Source organism: Macaca fascicularis, chromosome 5 (assembly GCF_037993035.2).
Source record: "Macaca fascicularis isolate 582-1 chromosome 5, T2T-MFA8v1.1".
In the NCBI taxonomy this organism is placed as follows: domain Eukaryota; kingdom Metazoa; phylum Chordata; class Mammalia; order Primates; family Cercopithecidae; genus Macaca; species Macaca fascicularis.
Genome location: NC_088379.1, coordinates 45,985,648 through 45,999,746, shown reverse-complemented (window position 1 = coordinate 45,999,746; position 14,099 = coordinate 45,985,648). Strand labels below are relative to the sequence as shown.

The 14,099-nt window shown below is 39.7% G+C and overlaps 1 pseudogene; it reads right to left on the bottom strand.

Moving 5' to 3' along the window:
* Positions 1 to 1,372: 1,372 nt before the first annotated feature.
* On the bottom strand, positions 1,373 to 4,504 carry LOC141410255 (uncharacterized; annotated as a pseudogene).
* Positions 4,505 to 14,099: the final 9,595 nt, after the last annotated feature.

Sequence of the window (14,099 nt, the reverse complement as noted above, 5' to 3'; positions counted from 1 at the left end):
GTACTGCTAATGGAAAAACAAATCTCTGTAAAATATTGTAAAGAGGTTTATTCTGAGCCAACATGAGTGACCATGGCCTGGGGAACAGTCTCAAGAAGTCACGTGAAAGTCTGCTCAAAGTGGTTGGGTTACAATTTGGTTTTATACATTTTGGGGAGATAGGAGTTACATGCAAAGACATCAATCATACATGAAAACTATACCTTGGTTCAGCCCCAAAGGCAGGACATCTCTGGATGGTGGGGGAAGGGTGAGGGGAGTGGGGAGGATTACAAGTCATAGGTGGATTTTAGGGATTCTTTGGTTGACAATTGATTGAGAGAGTTATGCTTGAAGTCAGTAGAAAGGAATGGTTGAATTAAGATAAGGAAGTTGTGGGGACCCAAGGCTCTTGTTATGTAGATGAAACTTCATAGGTAGCTGCCCTGAGAGAAAATAGATGGTAAATGATTATTTTCAGACCTCAAAGTTGTCAGACTCTCAATCTTTACTATACCTGGCGAAGTCCTAGAAAAGAAAATCCTGGAAGCACTGATGGAGATTTAATGATGTGAGTTTTCTCCACAAAAGATGGCTTTGCAGAGTCATTTCAAAATGTGTTAAAAAATACATTTTAGGGTAAAGCATTTTGATTTCATTCAGGGTCCGCTATCTTTCATGTGGTTCTATACGAGTCTGTTTGGAAAGTAAGCCACATTTTACTGGGTTAATTTAAAAGAAAAACATTTAATGAGATTTTATGATTGGAAGGGTATGACTTAACCATTGACTTGCATGATATTAAGTCCTGTTCATGATTTAGTACTTTATTGCCACAAAGAGTCTGTTTTGTCAGACTTATGATCTGTATCGTAAGATCGTAATTAATTCTGGTCAGTTGTATGTAACTCCAAAAGGGAGTGGTTTACAAGGCATATCCAACTTATCTTCTTGTCATGGCCAAGAATTGAAACTTTGGGGTTTCTCTGGGGTCTCCTTGTGCAAGAAGGGGTCTGTTCAATTGGTTGCAGAGCTTAGGATTTTATTTTTGGTTTACAGTACATACCTAATCATGTTATTATAGGAATTAAATAACTTAATACATGCAACATGCTGAGAATTATCCCTGACATAGAGTAAACCTTTAACAAATGTTAACTATTTTTAATATCACCTTATGAAAAGCAGCTAGAGTCCTTAACCAAAATGCAGGCTTTAATGTTGAATTTTTGGGAAATACTGACTTTTTTATTACCATTTCATGATCTAAAGTCCTAGCGATTAATTTACAATCTACAATCCTCCCAAACTTCTTTGCATCCCATAATATTTTAAGTGCATATGTGTTCTCCAGTAGTCACTGTTCTAGTCAGGGTTCTCTAGAGGGACAAAACTAACAGGAGATATATATTGTTGTGTCTCCTGGTGGCAGTGTTCCTCCCTCTGGAACTAAGACCTTTAGGCCAGCAGAATGTAATGTTTCAGTAACAGGAAGCAAAAATTTTGCTGGTGGATCACTAGGGGTGATGGTAAGTGGTGCCACTTCCACTTCTGCCCCTTGATTCCTGGACCCGTGAATCTTGGCTATGGGAAAAACAATACCATGTATTGGATGCTGATTCTGAGCATACACAGCCTTCTAAAGAACTATGCTCCAGCTCTGCAAAGTGTTGTCACCTAGTTGGCCTAATTGTGATTTCAAAACACTATTCCACTGTTCTATCAATCCAGCTGCTTCAGGATGATGAAAAACATGGTATGACCAGTAATTTCATGAGCATGAGCCCACTGCCTCACTTCTTTAGTTGTAAAGTGAGTGCCTTGGTCAGAGGCAATGCTGCGTGGAATACTGTGATGGTGGACAAGACACTCTGTGAGTCCAGAGATAGTAGTAGTATTGGCAGATTCACTGCATGTGGGATAGGCAAACCATATCTGGAGTAAGTGTGTATTCCAGTGAGGACAAATCTCTCCCCTTTCAATTATGGACGTGGTCCAATAAGATCAACTTGCCACTAGGTAGTTGGCTGATCACCCCAAGAAATGGTGCCATATCAAGGGTTCAGTGTTGGTCTCTGTGGCTGGCAAATTGGGCACTCAACAATGGCTGTAGCCAGGTCAGTCTTGGTGAGTGGAAGTCCATGTTGCTGAGCCCATGAATGACCTCCATCCCTGCCAACATGGCCACTTTGTTTATGAGCCCATTGAGTGATGACAGGAGTGACTGAGGAAAGAGGCTGAGTGGTGTCCATAGAACAGGTCATCATATCCACTTGATTAATAAAATCCTCCACTGCTGACATCACCCATTGGTGAACACTCACATGGGATACAAATATCTTCACAGTTTTTTACCACTAGGAGAGAGTCCAACCACATATCTCTTCCTCTATTTTGTCACCAATTTTCCAGGCATGCTTCTTCCAAGTCCCTGACCATCCAGCCAAACCATTGGCTACAGCCCATGAGTCAGTATATAATAGCACATCTGGCCATTTCTCCTTCCATGAAAAGTGCATAGCCAGGTGCACAACTTGAAATTCTGCCAATTGGGAAGATTTCCCTTCACTTATGTCCTTCAGGGACATCCAAGAAAGCAGCCATAGTGCTGCAGCTGTCCACTTTCTGGTATCATGTCCACTTTCTGCATATCATGCAGAACCATCTGTGAGCCAGGCCCTAGTCTTCTCTTCCTCTATCAACTGATCATAGGGAACTCTCCATGAGGCCATTGGTGCAGGCTGGAAGAGAGAAGGAAGGGTGGCAGGAGTGGAGACAATGGGCATTTGAGCCACTTCCTCAGGTAACTTACTTGTGCTTTCAGGACCTGCTCAAGCCCGATCACATATATACCACTTCCATTTGATGAAGGAATGCTGCTGTGCATGACCCAATTCATGGTTACATGGGTCAGAAAGTACTCAGTTAATGATAGGCAGTTCAGGTTGCATGGTGACTTGATGATCCATCGTCAAATGTTCAGTTTCTACCACAGCCCAATAACAGGCCAAGAGCTGTCTCTTAAAAGGAGAGTAGTTATCTGCAGAAGATGGCAGGGCCTTGCTCCAACATCCTAGAGGCTTCTGGTGTGATTCACCTACGGGGGCCTGCCAAAGGCTCCAAACAGCAACCTTATCTGCCACTGACACCTCAAGCATCATCGGATCTGCAGGGTCACATGCATCAAGTGGCAGAGCAGCTCACACAACAGCCTGGGCCTGTTGCAGAGCCTTCTCCTGTTCTGGATGCCACTCAAAACTGGCAGCCTTTTGGTTCACTGGATAAATGAGCTTGAGTAACACACCCAAATGAGGAATGTGTTGCCTTCAAAATCCAAATTGGCCCACTAGGCATTGCCCCTCTTTCTTAGTTGTAGGAGGGGCGAAATGCAGCAATTTATCCTTCACATTAGATGGAATATCTTCACAGGTCTCACACCACTGGACCCCTAGAAATTTTACTGAGGTTGAAGGTCCTTGAATTTTAGTCAGATTTATTTCCCATCCTCTGGCATGAAAATGTTTTACCAGTAAGTCCAGTGTGTTTGCTACTTCTTGCTCAAGGATTCCAATCAACATAATGTCATCAATGTTATAGAGCAGTGTTATATATTGTGGAAGCAAAAAGTGGTCAAGTTCTCTCCAAATAAGATTATGGCACAAAGCTGGAGAGTTGATATACCCCTGAGGTAGAACAGTAAACGTATATTGCTGACCCTACCAGCTGAAGGCAATTGCTTCTGGTGACCTTATGGGCAGGAATGGAGAAAAGGCATTCGCCAAGACAATGGCTACATAACAGGTACCAGGAGATGTGTTAATTTGTTCAAGCAACGAAACCGAAACTGGTATAGCAGCTGCAATTGGCGTCACTACTTGGTTAAGCTTATGATAATCCACTGTTCTTCTCCAAGATTCATCTGTCTTCTGCACAGGTCAAATGGGAGAGTTGAATGGGGATGTGGTGATAATCACCACCCCTGCATCTTTCAAGTCCTTGGTGGTGGCAGTAATCTCTGCAATCCCTCCAGGGGTAGAATATTGTTTTTGATTCACTATTTTTTTAGGTAGAGGCTGCTGAATGGCTTCCATTTGGCCTTTCCCACTATAACAGCCCCCACCTTACCAGTCAGGAAGTCAATGTGGGGGTTCTCCCAGGTGCTAAGTGTGTCTATGCCAATTATGCATTCTGACACTGGAGAAATGACCACAGGATGAGTCCAAGGACCCACTGGACCCACTGTAAGTCAGACCTGAGCTAAAATTCCATTAATTCCCTGACTTCCATGAGCCCCTACTTTAACTAGAGGACCACAATGACAGTTTGGATCCCCTGAAATCAACATCAGCTCAGATCCAGTGTCAAGTAGTCCCTGAAATATCTGACAATTTCCCTTTCCCCAATGCACAGTTGCCCTGCTAAAAGGCCAGAGGTCTCCTTGGGGAAGGATGGGAGAAAAATTCACTGCATGAATTGTTGGTGGTGTAGTGGGATTCTTCCTCAAGGGGACCCAGCCTGCCTTCATTCAAGGGATTCTGGGTCTGAAAACTTGCTCAAGTCTGGAAATTGATTGAGGGATCGTGATTCTATGTTTTTGTAATCAAATTAGTCTTTTATCCATTCGACCTAGAAGCTTTCTGCTTGTGTAAATTAACTAAAAGTGCGGTAGGCTTCTTATCAATTTCACTTCTAGGAACATGGTGTCTAATCAGCCAATGCCAGAGCTCTACATGAGTCAGACTATTCTGATTGCCGCTTTGCTTCTGCTGTCTATTACAGTAGCTATGTCCACCTTGTCTTTCACAGTTAAGTGCTGCCACTTGGCCCCTGCCACCTCAGGATCCAATTATTCCTATTGTATTTAAATTTCACAGTTGAGTTACTGTAGTTCCCACTGTTAGGTCTGACATATAGAGCAGAGCAATTACAGGGCTCTTCAAAGATGCAGGTGCTGCTCTCACAAATCTATTTTGCAAGGCGTTGGTCAAGGGTGCATCTTCTGGACCCCCCTAGCTGGGATGAACTGGTCTAAGGTGACTAATCCACTCCACCATCTCAATCTCCCTAAGCCTTTAAATCCCTTCTTCTGCTTTAAATAAAGAGACATTAGGCATATCCAGCTACTTCACAGTGGGGCATCTTTTAATCCATATTTCAGCTAACCAAGCAAATAAACTATTAGAACCATTTTTAACTACCTGAGCTGCAACATTAAAAGCAGAGACTCCTGGAGAGGATGTGGAGAAATAGGAACAATTTTACACTGTTGGTGGGATTGTAAACTAGTTCAACCATTATGGAAAACAGTATGGCGATTCCTCAAGGATCTAGAACTAGATGTACCATATGACCCAGCCATCCCATTACTGGGTATATACCCAAAGGATTATAAATCATGCTGCTATAAAGACACATGCACACGTATGTTTATTGCGGCACTATTCACAATAGCAAAGACTTGGAATCAACCCAAATGTCCATCAGTGACAGCCTGCATTAAGAAAATATGGCACATATACACCATGGAATACTATGCAGCCATAAAAAAGGATGAGTTTGTGTCCTTTGTAGGGACATGGATACAGCTGGAAACCATCATTCTTAGCAAACTATCACAAGAACAGAAAACCAAACACCACATGTTCTCACTCAGAGGTGGGAACTGAACAATGAGATCACTTGGACTTGGGAAGGGGAACATCACACACCAGGGCCTATCACGGGGAGGGGGGAGGGGGGAAGGATTGCATTGGGAGTTATACCTGATGTAAATGACGAGTTGATGGGTGCTGACGAGTTGATGGGTGCAGCACAGCAACATGGCACAAGTATACATATGTAACAAACCTGCACATTATGCACATGTACCCTAGAACTTAAAGTATAATAATAATAAAAAATAAATTAAAAAAAAAAAAAAGCAGAGACCCTACTTAGTGGGCCCAAATCAATAAATTCAGCCTGATCCAACTCTATGTTCCTTCCACAATTATCCCATACCTTTAATATTCTTTCCCAGGCCTGTTCTCCTGATTTCTGTTTATATAGAGAATTCAAACTGTTCTTTTTGAGTGTAATGCACCTTCTTATGGGTCACACTCTCAACTTCACCTCTAGGGGCCTACTAAGAGCTTCGTTATAGGTTTAGAAGCAAACAGGGATGTTGGGAGTGGCTCCTGAGGGTAATCAACATTATCTTACCCAGCAACTGCCTCAGGAAAGGCCATCACTATGGCTCCAGGAAGCACAGGGTTTATCTCCTCAGACAAAGATAGAAAAGCTGATGGCAGCATGGGATGGGGGGAGAGGGGGGATGTTGCCGCTACTGGAGATGAGGAAGCTGATCCTTCTGGCAAAAAACGTTCATCAGAGTTTACAAACTCAGTGTCCCCAGCTTCATTAGGGTCCTCTCATACATCTCCATTCCAAGTAGCAGGGTCCCATTTTTTTCCAATCGATTCTCTCACTTTAACAGTAGACACCTGACTAGGCTGTGCATGCATCTTTCATTGCAGGTCAGCCACTTGCATGATAAGAATTTGGGTCTGTTTTTCCACAATTTAAGGCCTTTCTCTACAATAGATAAGACTCTCACTCAGTGCAATCTTATCAGACTTGAGGCTCAGTATCTGCTTCTGAACCCGGGAGACAGAATCCCTGATTTCATCATTTTCTTTGATCACTTTGTTCACTGAACTTAGCAGTACCCAACCAGGTGCATTATATTCCTTGGTTCTCCACATATGACCAAATGTATTATGTATGGAGTCACTAAACTCCTTGCCTGGTACCACTCTTGGTACTAAACCACTTCTGGTACCAAAATCTGTATTACTCAGGGTTCTCTAGAGGGACAGGACTAATAGGATATATAAAGGGTAGTCTATTAAGGATTAACTTACATGATCACAGGGTCCCACAATAGGCTGTCTGCAAGCTAAGGAGCAAGGACAGCCAGTCCGACTCCCAAAACTGAAGAACGTGGAGTCTGATTTTTGAGGTCAGGAAGCATCTAGCATGGGAGAAAGATGTAGGCTGGGAGGCTAGGCCAGTCTCTCCTTGTCATGTTTTTCTGCTTGCTTTATATTCACTGACAGCTGATTAGATTGTGCCCACCAGATTAAGGGTGAATCTGCCTTCCTCAGACCACTGACTCAAATTTTAATCTCTTTTGGCAGTATCCACACAGACACACCCGAATCAATACTGTGTATCCTTCAATCCAATCAAGTTGACACTCAGTATTAACCATCATAGCCACACATCAAAACTTTTCAGTTATAGACAAACTTGAGAACTTTCTTGTTTCTATGCCTTACTTAGATAAGGTGCTAAAGTACAAAATCCATAAACTGTCTCTTAAAATGTGAAAATTTCCTGAATATGGTGGAGGGCTTGCAATGCACTATACAGAATAAAACCAAGGAAGGTCATTAAGAAATGGCAAAGTCATGGAAAATATAAAACTTTATGAAGATTCCAAGTTAGAATGAAGAAAAAGAGAGAGGAAGTTGAGATTCACAAGCTATCTTCTTTGTAGTGCGCTTCACTGTAAAGTCTGTTGAATAGCGTCATGCCCATTTTTAATATTGGTTATTTGCAGTATAAACAACTCTTAACCATCTTTCTCACATGATTGTGTGGGGAGATATTTTTCTATGCTATATAAATGGCAGAACACATTTTTTGGCAGTGTTCCTGAGTGAGTCACAAATAGCCCATTGTCCAAAAGCATCTCCCCTCCTACACAATCAAAGATAATTATTTCTACAGTATGTTATCTTTTCTAACTTTATATAAGTGAAATGAGAAACACAAGAACTTAAAGACAGACTTCTTACTTCACAGCCTGATCTAGGCCTGACTTTCATAATTACAGTGAAATTTTCTTTACTTTGAAGGGCTCAAAAGAGTCAATCGTGTCACCTCAGTTAGTCTCTCTGGGAATGCTAAAGGGTAGAGCATATGTTTCTTGATCTACAATGGAGGACTGGATAAAGTTATTACTGTTTTCACAGTCACCTTATAGATTGAGAGTAAGGCATGCACTAGGATGACTGTGAGCTGGTGTTTTACTGGATGCTCCAAGGACTGCCCTGTGCAAATAATATTTCCATAATGAAAATGTAAACAAAACCTAAGCCTAATAAACAAACTATTTACTTTAAAAGATGCATGAAATCAAGGGTAATATCAAGACAGCCATGGCTAGGCTGAAGAAACTGTGAACTTCAACCTATCAGAGTAACTTGGCACCCTTTTGAGGCAGGAAAATAGGGTCTGGAGGAGAGGAAGAGAAGGCCGAATCACACTTCAGCTATGACAGGAAATATCCTTTCCATAGGGCATACACTGAGTAAATGACTTTGAAACTTTACTTCATCCTTTTCATTTACATAGGGTGTACTCCAAGTAAAGGGTATTTAAACTTCCAAGAATTCTGTAGTGGGGCCCTTGAGCCCCTATGCTCAGGCCCGCTTCCACAGTGTGGAATGTACTTTCATTTTCAATAAATCGCTTCATGCCTTCCTTGCTTTGTTTGTGCATTTTGTCAGATTATTTGTTCAAGATGCCAAGAACACTATTAACACTTCATTACATACTATATCCTTATAAAGTTGTTACTGAAACCCTATATGGGGAACTAGCTTATCCTTATACAGTTTCAGACAAGATTAGTTCCTCTGACAAATGTACAAGTTGTTTGGGGAAATAATATTGATGTACATAAAATATTATCAGGATGTCTAAAATAAAATGTATGCAACTTGATAACACCTATTAGTACTCCATAAATTCATACCAGAGGAATATCATTAAGCCACAGAGAAGATGATGGAAAAGGGTAGACTAAGTGACTAGTTTGAAGGAGGCATGCTAACTAGGCAAGAGGACTGTTCCTTAATTAGACTCTTCTCTTGCCTGGGTGTCATGCCTCATCACTTCCCCAGGAAAGTTTAAGAATTTCTATGGACCCATAACTGCTGTACATGGCCTATTCTTCTCCTTTTCAAATGTGAATATTTATTGATACTATCCTGTTCCTGTACTACAGTTGTCTACTGGGGATGTCATGTCATGGGCATAAAATTAACATTAATTTTTTAGTTAATAAATTTGTAAATCAAGAGCAGTCATATCCTGACATGATGTCAATATAGAATATCATATGAACAGACTTTGAACTTGGGCATTACCTCTCTTGGAGATGGAGTGAGTATATTTTGTGAGCAGAAGGAAGTAAAGTCGTTATTTGTGACAAAGACAGTAGACTGTAGTAAACTAATAATTTTCAAAATATTAGCTGTTTTTCTTCATGGAAGTATTGTACATTCCAGTTCCTTTAACAACATGTTTAGCGATCGGATTTGCTGTGCCCCTCCATTGAGGAAAAGATACATCCCCATGCTACTAATATTAGGTTTCACCATGTGACTTGCTTAACAAGGGTGGCAGGCTTTGCCTTGGTGGACGGGAAGACCATCTTGATATAGCAGGTAGGCATGAGTAAAGGAAAAACACAAGACATTTTTGAGGAGCAATGAGGAAGTAAGGCTGAATAGAACAGAAGTGTTACAAAGAAATGAGGTGTCAACATTTGTGTGTAAGTCATTTTTAGGGAATGAGAAATCTGAAAACTAGGCAAGGGAAGGGGGTTTATACTTCATACTGTAACATTTATGAACATTCACACTTTTAGGCAGGGGCTTACAAAATGAAAATACATGTAATAACAATTAATTTGGCTGTCATAAGCCAGAATGATTGGGTGAGGAAGCAACAGGAATTCTAGAAAAGTGAAAGAGTTCAATTGTGGGTGAAATAATAAAACCCATATTTAAATGTTGTCAGTGGAGACAGAAAGGAGATAAAGAACAAAATAATTATTTCAAGTGGAACTATGGAGTTCCTGGCCATGAATGAAATATAGAGAATAAAGAAAAGGAATGAGTCAAAGATGACTTTATAGTCTTATATCTAACGGGCTGGGAAAATGGAAACACCATGAATAGAGGTGGGTAAATTAGAAGGACTAATTTTAAGTAAAAATGTAGTATGCGTGGAGTGGATATGTTTCCTTTTTTTATTTGAAATGAACCATCCAGTGGAAAATTGGAAAGCTCTACTGCCAGGATCAGAGATGAGGTCCCATGATGAAAATCTGTGAGTCATCTACACAAGGTTTATCACTAAAGCCAAGAAAATAGATGAGTCTTCTGAGACAAAGACTGGAGCAAAAATAAAGGAGCTTAAATGAGAAGCAACGGTCAGGGGTCAGAGGGAGCCAGAGATGTCATAGTATCAAAGAAGTTAGATATGCATATATACTAGACATATATATGTCCGTATATTCATTTTTTACAAAAGATAGTTTCTTTAGGATTGTCTGAAGCATGAGATAGAACAAGATTAGACAGGATAAAAAAAGTTCTTTGGATACAACAACTCTTATTTTTTGTTTAAAGTGTCATTTAGTGATGAAGAGAATTGAGAAGGCTCTTGAAGTTTAAACATGGCATACCATAAGCATTGGAAATCAAAGATACTGAAAAACAGATGAAAGAGGATAAGTGTGAAAGAAGTAAAATTTTTTTATCTACTGAGAATGAATGCAGTGAGGGACACAGGTGGAAGGAATAGTTTATGTGGATAGTGTCTCCACTTTATTTGACTCTGTGCATCTGTGTGAAAATATTATAAATAGTCAACATATATTGAGTCCTTACTATGTGTGAAGCATTGAATGGAACACTTGACTATATTTAGCCATTTTAGTCATGTGAATAACGTTATTGATTAAGTAACTTTATTATTATCCCCTACTTAGAAAAAAACCCCAACAAGGCACAAGTATACATATGTAACAAACCTGCACGTTATGCACATGTACCCTACAACTTAAAGTATAATAATAATAAATAAATAAAAAAAAAAAAGTAAAAATTAACATAGATTACCAGTAAGTGGAAGAATTGGGAGTTAAATCCATGAGTTAGGATTCAGAACTACTAACCTAAATCACTGTTTTAGGATGAAAATAATTGTTGTTGAATTTGAAACTAGGAAAATTTAGTGAGGCCATTAAAAGAAGCAAATTGAGGTGACTAGCGGGTTTTTAATCAAACTCTAACTAAATGAATGTATCTGTTCTAGTACCTCCCATTTTAAATACTAGAAATTTCATAATAAAAGAAACATAAGTTTTTTACATAATAATTGAGCATAATTCTTCAAAATTTATGATTTCCTCTACTATATCATTTGACATGATTCTTATAGCAAATTATATAAAATACAATATTGGCAATCTTTTTTTTATCTTTGCAGATGAGAAAAATCTGAGGAGGGGGAAGAGCTTAAGTTTGCCAAAGGTGCCCTGTTAGAATGTGACAGAGCTGGAACTCAGAGTTACTTTGTTAACTGCTCTTCTATCAAGCATCTCATTCAACTGAAGTTAGCAGAAGATATACATGCATAACATTTCACAAACTCCTCTAGTTTTTTCTAGTTATTCCTGAAGAAAACATTACATAGGAATTGGGGAAATCTAACTCTTTAAAAGATGCACTTCCACTCTGGACTGACTTACTGACTTCTCTTTTCTTTAGACAAAGTCCAGTTACTGCATTTAACCCAGAAATATAGATTTAACCCAGAAATATAGATAATTCATTTATAGATAATTCTTCAGAATTTTTTCTCCATTACTTTTGAGAACAACTTCCTTGAGGCAGTAATGAAACTCTGTGTATCCCTTTCATCATGCCATCCGAGATGTAGAGTATTACTTTTAGCATTGAAATTGAACATCGCTAGGGCTGGAAAGGCGTAATTTGTCGCATGTTCCTATGAGTCACGTATTTTAACAAAGCCCAACTTATAATCTTTTGTCACGATGTAAAAGCTTTTCTTTGGTATTATTATTGCTCCTGCTTAAGTTATTAGCAATAATCTAAGTTATAATTAAAAATAACATTTAGGTCTCCATTTTTCAAGTAGACACTTTACAAATTATTGTTATTTACTTAAGTCCAGTACTGTGAAATTACCAGCAGATGTTAGGGATTTGGTGAAAACAAAATAAATTATTTACTCACAACATCATCCAGAAAAATTAGATTCATTGCCATTTTCTCTATTTTTCCTCCATAAGATTGGCTAAAAGAAATTTAGCTTCAAGTACTACCATTCTTCACTTTGGAAAAAAGGTCCCACAGAATTTGTTTGTTAACTAGAGCTTAGATGTTTGGGTTTCATGATTAACAGTATGTAAAAAGTGAGCATCCATGAGCAGATATTGTTCAATGTCATATACGGAGGTTTGGCATGCTGACAGTGCAGTGGTCCAGATTCTGGCTCCCTCCCAAGAGATGGCATAGGGAACTCTGGCAGTATCCTGTTAAAACAGTAAATTAAGCTGGAATTACCTTACTATGTCCATGGTTAACTATGATGAGAAAACGTGGTGCATGTGGTTATCTCAGATTTTAGATCAATAAACAGGGGTCTGTAGAAAGAGGAACCATTTCACTTCTGCAAGGTAAAAGAAGTCTATCCAAAAATAGCTCTTTCTCCTAAGAGTAAGATAATACTAACTGAAACTCTATTTCCAGGTTAATTGGACTAGTGTGTCATCTGTTAAAATGCACATAGCCTGGACTAATTAAGGGGTCAATAACATAGTGGCAAAAATATTTGAATCAGGTAACTATTTTCCCCAACACAAAACAAAATTCATCCATGCTGAGGACAGTAAAAAACCAGGCTTCTGGCTGGGTGCAGTGGCTCACGCCTGTAATCCCAGCACTTTAGGATGCCAAGCCGGGTGGATCACCTGAGGTCAGGAGTTTGAGACCAGCGTGGCCAACATGGTGAAATCCCATATCTACTAAAAACTACAAAAATTAGCACTGTGTGATGGTGGGCCCTTGTAATCCCAGCTACTCCGGAGGCTGAAACATGAGAATTGCTTGAACACAGGGGGCAGAGTTTGCAGTGAGCCAAGATTGTGCCACTGTACTCCAGCCTGGGAAAAAGAGCGAGACTTTGTCTAAAAACAAAAAACCAAAAAACCAAAAAACAAAAACATAAACAACAACAAAAAAGGCTTCTGAGGATCTTAAAAAGCAAACAGACTTTGTATTTGATAGGTTAAGCAATACTGAACCACCTATTTCCTGTGTAGGAGTAAAAAATAATGTTTAAGAAAAACTAGGAGGGCGGAGCAAGATGGTCGAATAGGAACAGCTCCAGTCTCCAGCTCCCAGCGCGACTGACACGGAAGACAGGTGATTTCTGCATTATCAACTGAGGAACGCAGCTCATCGCCAGCAACGGATCAAAGCTGGACGGAGAATGGCTTTGATGAGATGAGAGAAGGAGGCTTCAGTCCATCAAACTTCTCAGAGCTAAAGGAGGAATTACGTATCAACGCAAAGAAATTGAAAAGCTTGAAAAAAGAGTGGAAGAATTGATAACCAGAATAATTAATGCAGAGAAGGCCATAAACGAATGGACAGAGACGAAAACCATGACACATGAAATAAGTGACAAATGCACAAGCTTCAGTAACCGACTCGATCAACTGGAAGAAAGAGTATAAGCAATAGAGGATCAAATGAATGAAATGAAGCAAGAAGAGAAATCTAAAGAAAAAAGAAGGAAAAGAAATGAACAAAGCCTGCAAGAAGTATGGGATTATGTAAAAAGTCCAAATCTACGTCTGATTGCGGTGCCTGAAAGTGAGGGGGAAAATGGAACCAAGTTGGAAAACACTCTGCAGGATATCATCCAGGAGAACTTCCCCAACCTAGAAGGGCAGGCCAACATTCAAATTCAGGAAATACAGAGAATGCCACAAAGATACTCCTCGAGAAGAGTAACTCCAAGACACATAATTGCCAGATTCACCGAAGTTGAAATGAAGGAAAAAATCTTAAGGGCAGCCAGAGAGAAAGGTCGGGTTACCCACAAAGGGAAGCCCATCAGACTAACAGGAGATCTCTTGGCAGAAACTCTACAAGTCAGAAGAGAGTGGGGGCCAATACTCAACATTCTTAAAGAAAAGAATTTTCAACCCAGAATTTCATATCCAGCCAAACTAAGTTTCATGAGTGAAG